Genomic DNA, 6788 nt, shown 5'->3' with positions numbered 1-6788 from the left:
CATTGCTCCTCGTCCACCAGCTGAGAAGATATCAAATCCCTATAAAAGTGCAGTGGATCGGAGAAACACACACATGACATGCCTCGGGCAGTACGCTCCCAGAGTCGTCCCAGACTCCCAGTGGCCAAAAAAAAGCTGTAGAAGAGAGACGCAGACGCACGCACGGACACAGACAGTAGAGTAGACGGACCGTCTACCGAGGCCACAGCAGGTAGCCCCGCCGCTGCCCAGGCGGCCAGCGCAGCGCGCGGTGAAAACAAGTTTACTGCTGCTACGGCACCAGCTGACGGCAGGCAGCTTAAAAGCTGTGACGGAGCTGGGGGAGATGATGCATGCTCACACATGGAGACGACGGGAAGAGGCCGGGCGGAGGAAAAGGGCTGCCTTGGTTGCCTTGCCTCGGAGTCGGTGCAGATCCAGAGAAGCACGCAGGCAGAAACGGCCCAACATTTGGCTCGTCTCGCATGCAAAAAAATCGCCACCAATAATGCGACCCTGCCGCCGATGAGGCCGAGCACACCGTGCCGCGCGCGGCTCCCCCATCACCTTGTCCTGTGCCCGGCCGGACCCGACGACGGCGATGGAGCATTTGGAGGGTGGGATTGCGATCGCATCCGATTCCCGCCGCCGCGCCCCACACTGTACTGCTGCCGACGAGCGCGGATATGCCCCCCGTAATCGTATGCATGCCACCGCATCGATGGCCATGCATGCTTCCATTCCGAGTGAATTCCAGACTTACCGGGTGTCACCGTCGTAGCTGTACGCGAGTCTATGAGATCGCTGCATTGACAGCCCTAGTTCACGATAGCATGGACCGTTCCACGGCAGGCACCCTCACACTGCGCTTTCACAACACAAACCCGTGTCAGATTCCAGCTGGTGAGTGATGACGTGATGATGAACACGTCTCGCGTGGACTGTCTACAGTCTAGTATGCATCTCTGGACCTGCCTTTCTCGAATGGATGAGTACGTGCGTCGTATTTGACTTATAAGCCATAGTTTATTGGTCAACAAACAGTATTTTTCTCTCACATTAAATCAACCAACAGTACTTTTAATCATGGCTTATAAGTCAAACCAGCCCAAACGAACAGGGCGCAGGGCCTGCGCCCGGCGGCCTGGGGCGGCCGGCGGTCTCCTCCAGGCTCCAGCTCCAGGTCGAGGTGCATGCGCGGAAAACACCAAGCGGACCGCGCGCGGCGCCGGCGCCACATGCTGCACCCCGGCCGTTCCTTCGTTTCGTTTCCCATTCCAGGCCGGTGGCTCGATCGGCATCATCGCGACGGGCGCCGCGCGCGCGCGCATGACGACGACGACGCCCGCCAAAAGTCTCCGCGCCCTTTCCGTTTCAGCTCGCCCTGCGGCAAACCGTATCATCAGTCCACAGGGCTAGCTAGCTTCAGGCGGTTTGCATGCCGCGTGTTCCGTGCCGTGCCGTCGCAGGCCGCCAAGCCAGGCGATCGTCCATCGCAGCCCCCAACTGTGTGCCGTGAGGTCGACCGGGCGAGAGCTAACAAAAGGAAACGAGACAAGAGGAACTAATTGCATGCCGTGTGGCGCGCTCTCGTGATGCGTTTTTGGTCATAATAACTTGCAGTTTCTGGCTTGCGTCCTGCTCTCGCACTGCTCAAACACCGTTGTCCATTTCGTTCCATCCGTCATTATATATCTGCTAGTGCCCTATTAGGTTGTTGTTTGCATTTTTTGAACTTATATTGTAAAAGATTGGATGTGCTGTTCTTTTTTTTAAAAAAATTAAAATGTCCAAAGTGCACTCATTTTTAGCTTTGGACTGCACCTTTGGTGGTGCAGCTAGTAATAAAACAAGAAGGTTAGAATGATCTTTTGTTTCTATCTAGAAGCTAGTCCAAGCCGGGTTCTCTCAGATTATGGAAACTAGGGTAAAAGCTAGGATATTTGGATCCTCTCGTAAACTGTAAAGGTCAGATTGGGAATATATGGTGGCATCCAAATATGCCCTGGATTATTATATAGAGGCCCTAAATTCTATAGACCTTGCTAGAGGGTTGGGGAAGAAGAAATCATATTCATTTATATATGGGCCTCAATAGATGGGGTGAACCATGTGCAACATCAATTCTTGCATCTCCCATTTGTTAAGTTTAGTTCAAATTAGCACTGTAGGTGACTTTAGGTTAGGGGTCAATGGGTCATGGTTAGGTCGCTCATCGAGGTGGTGGTGGTGGCAAGGCGAGACGGTAATGGGCGAAGCTACAAGCTCGCCTTTCTGGAGATAAGGAAGGGAGCTCGGAGGAGAGGGAGAGAGAGAGGGGGGGGGGGGGGGGGGGGGATGGCAATGGCAGATGACCTGATATATATTGATTTTGTTTGGTTTAGTCCGACTAAAAAATAATAATGGTAGAGCACAATATATAAGTAAGGCAACTCTCACACATTTTGCTAATCTCTTTCGTTGAGTTAGACCTGATGCCTTGTTTGTTATGGTCTCCAGTTCACCTAAACCTGGTGCGGTGTTGGCTTGTATGTATGGCGAGTTTTTTTAGAGGTCAATTACCGGGAGCCCCACCTGAATTTCATTCCAAAGATACCAAGTTGCCTTGGTGGTGGAGGGGCCGTAGCCCAGTTACAAAATTAAGGAAGGAGGAGGAGTTTACATGTTTGAAGTGAGATTACACCAAAAGAGATGAACAGGGGTGTTATTCCTAGGCAAACGACATTGCCACAGCTTGGTGTTTTGAAGACAAGCAGCGATCAGACGTTCATGGCCAGGGTTCATTCCTCGAAACACCACATCGTGCCGATGCTTCCATAACTTCCAGCAGTAAAGCAAGATTAGAGAGGATATGGCGTTTGCTGGAGCATCGTGGGGGCAAGTGGTCTCCCACAGCCCCTGAACAGGGGCGTTTGCTGGAGCGTATGGCGAGTTGGACCGGTACCCGTTGTGCATGGTAACATATTTTGTTACCATGCTTATATTGTTCCGTATTTGAACTTTCTTAGATTTTTTGCCCTATGTCGCGGCCATGAGGGGAAGCCAAGAGCTCTATTTGTACAGTTGTGCAACACGACTCCACCTTGATTTTTATCTGTCCGTCGTGACTTGGAGGATGGCGTCCACTGGGTTTGGTAGTGGCAGAAGAAGTACTGATGTTACGACCAGGAATCAAGGTCTAGTGCTCTTATTAGTATACACTGGTATTGTACAACTTCATTTTTATCTATCCTTCTTGACTGGATGCTAGCATCCACTAGGGTTGGTAGCGGCACATGAAGAAATGTGGTATAGCCTCACGACACCGACGATTCTATTTTCTAAGAAAAATAACATCATTTGCATATGTTAGACTTAAAGCTTAATTAGAATCTTAATTAGCCTAACACAGGAACACCTAATCTAGTTTTAGCACATAATTATGGCTTAATTGGTTCTGACCTTTTAATCATTATGTCCAGATAGCTGCTGAAGTCCTCGTACCTGCTCGAGTTGTAGGCATGACATCAAACTCCTTTTACAGTTGTTGTCGTAGGTGAGGACACCAGCACAGGGTGGCCGACGGCCGGCTCCAGTCTTCAGCACCAGTGAGCTCACCTTGATCGGTAGATCTTAGATTAATTATGGACAATTCTCATTTTAGTCACAGAGGTGACCCCACCTTATAGCTAATGTGACTTGAGACTAGGCTCATGAGTTAGTTATTGGGCCCACCGATCATGAACCTAGATTAGTGAGAGCTGTTAGCTCCTGAAGACTGTAGTCAGTTTGGACTCTTGACTAAGCCGAGATCAACTCTAACATCTTATCTCATAAAAAAAATACTCTAACATCTTATATTCAGAAAAAAAAAACACGTTAGCGGAGTAGTGGTGGTAAAATCAAATGATGGTCATTATGCATTCTTCTCTGAATGTGCTACGAGTTTTTATTACCGGCGTGGAGGGAAGAACGTTCGCGCGCGCGGCAGGCGTAGCCTGCGGGATCGATGGATCCCGTGGAGACGTATATAGACGGGGGCACGGGGCCTGGCACTGGTACAGAAATAAACTGTACTCCTGGTTGGCAAACCCCTTCGGTCTTGGTTTCCCAACTGAGAGCACGAATCCAGGACTAAAGGGTCCCTTCTTTAGTCCCGGTTTCTCGCTCGGCCCGGTTGGTAATACCAACCGGGGCTAAAGTGGCCTCCCGGCCTAACCACGTGGGCCGGCCCTTTAGTCCTGGTTGGTATTACTAACCGGGACTAAAGTTTTTTTTAATCAGATATACCAACTTGGACAAAAGTTATGATAGTGAAAATATTATTAACTAATAAACAAACAAAAGCTTTACTTGTGCCTAACATGAAACTAGAAAGTCAGAATCTGGTATTTGCAAATCAAAAATCTACTACCAACCTACTTACTGCCACCGGTTCAAAATACTTGTTTTAACTTCTTTTATTATCTTCATTCAAAATACTTGTTGCTCTACAACGTCAAGGCAACTTTAGCCTATTTTCCACTTTTTACACTTCCCTAATTTAACTAACTTCTTTATCCATGCATGCACACTTTAGAGAACACTAATTGTGGGTGAGATGGTCATTTTACCTCCTCCCTAATTCTTGTGCACAACTCCAAAACAAGTATTGTGAATCAGATGGTATCAAGCCAAGAACCTACTTGTAGGACAAACTAAAAGTGTGCTGTTATCAGACTTAACAGCTCCTGACTTGTTTCCCTGGTAATTATTTTGAAATTTGAATGGGTCTATCAAATGTATTTGAACATATTATTTCAAATTCTATCATGTGCAACCATACAAATAGAACTCAAGAAAGATAAATAATTGTAATACATGTGAGTAAATCTAAAAATAAATCTTTATGCATGTAAGTAAATATAGAAAGATAATATTTATACATGCAACATGACTTGGGGAAGAAATGGTAATTCAATGGAGATGGGTATCCATCTGAGGATCAAGAATGAAAGTTATGATCAAGACACAAATAGTATTTTTCTTAAAAATAGTTGTAGTGATCACAAGTTCATCATTCAATCAACTGGAGTTCAATTTGTTGCATTTAATTCTTAAAGGAGGTTGATCTCACCTCTAGCAATTGTCTCTTCATGGACAACTCTATCAATTTCATCTGTTGTAATTCCTGGTTTAATTACACGAGCAGCTGCATCTAAAACCTCTCTTGCAATCTATAAATGATAATACGAGATAAAGCAGAAAAGATTAGGAAAGTGAAATTATAATGTCACAACTAAGCACTCATTTACACATGCTGGGAACTTACTCGACATGTTTCTCTCATCCTTTCTATGAGTTCAGGGGTCTTAATCTACAGAGGCACAAAGAAAGCAGTAATCATCATAAATTTGTTCATGGAACATATGTGATACTCAAAAACCTCTAAAGGATTTTACCTCTACTCTTTTATGCAAATCACTATCTGGTTCTATCTTGGGAATTCCCTAAAAAGTATTACAATGTCAGGGAGATTTGAAAGAGCATATTGCAAGAGATATCACTTCAAGTGGAATGGTGAGACGACACTGCATGCATATTGTGAAGGAAGAGACCCTTAAAACAACAGGAACTTACATTAGGCGCCCAATCAGGCTTCTCAATTTCATCTGGCACCACACGCATCTTTGATATTGGATATGGTATCAATGGATTGAAAGACATAATCATTCAGTAAATGTGAGAAAGGTACTACCCAAATAGCTTATTCCTCCCACCCTAGATTATTAGCAAAGAATAAAGGTGCATTTATGTTCAAAATTTTCAATTTGTCAATGCTCTATTTTGGTGTGAAACTGTGAATGGAAAGAAATGTTCAACACCATGTTTACTGCATCCATGAAGCCACTTTGTTGCTCAAATGTATTGGAACTCTCAAATGCGCAGTTTAATGCTAAAAGACCCATACATGGACAGTGCATAACCAAGTCAAAAAAAACTATTGTGGCTATCAAGGATATGAAAAAATACCATTTCCACTAATAGAGGTATCTACAGATACTACTAACTACATACTGTGATGAAGTTTCCACATAAGGCCATAACTAAATGATACACGCCTTTAAAATATGCAGAAGGTTTTATGCTCTATGTTGTTAAAACAATCAAACTAGCTAATACTCATTCATCCAGAGAGCTTCCTACTATCATGATGTTCCAATGCAGTAAAACGAGAGAGAGGAGCTTGCCACTGACCAGAAAGTTGTGTTCTCACGAGGTAGCTTAAGTTCAGCATATTTGGGGCATCTGAAAATCAACACACCAGAGCATAAGCAATAACTTGAAGAAACCAACATGTCTACTATGTGCTACTTTCCAAAGTATAACTCTGCTTTTCTAGCCATATATCATAGCAATGAACAATCAGAGCCACCCAGGTTCTGCTTCAATGTTCTAACTACAAGCAAATGAGAGCTAAAGACCCAATTTCTATAACTTAAAATAAATATCGTCACAACAAAGCCGCGTCAAGCATCAATTCCTATTACTAGATGGACAGGTGTAGGGCGTTGAAGCAAAACGCAGCGGGTAAAACTCGACAGCAGATCACTGGTGGAGACAGGAAGCGATATGTGCCAAGCAAAGCGCAGCGGGGAAAAGTCGACAGCAGATCTTTGGCGGAGAGAGGAAGCGATATGTTATCGGGAGGAGAGAAAAACGCACTAGAGCTGAGCGGGCTTGCCGCAGCGAGCGCAGGGGGGCGACTCCTCCGAGGGCTCCTTTCTCCATCCCGGCTGCCTGCACCACGCCAATTGGATCAGGCGGATCAGTAGACTGCTGGACTCGGG

Source organism: Miscanthus floridulus, chromosome 1 (assembly GCF_019320115.1).
Source record: "Miscanthus floridulus cultivar M001 chromosome 1, ASM1932011v1, whole genome shotgun sequence".
NCBI lineage: Eukaryota > Viridiplantae > Streptophyta > Magnoliopsida > Poales > Poaceae > Miscanthus > Miscanthus floridulus.
The sequence above is the reverse complement of the archived record's forward strand: the minus strand, read 5'-3'. Positions refer to the sequence as shown.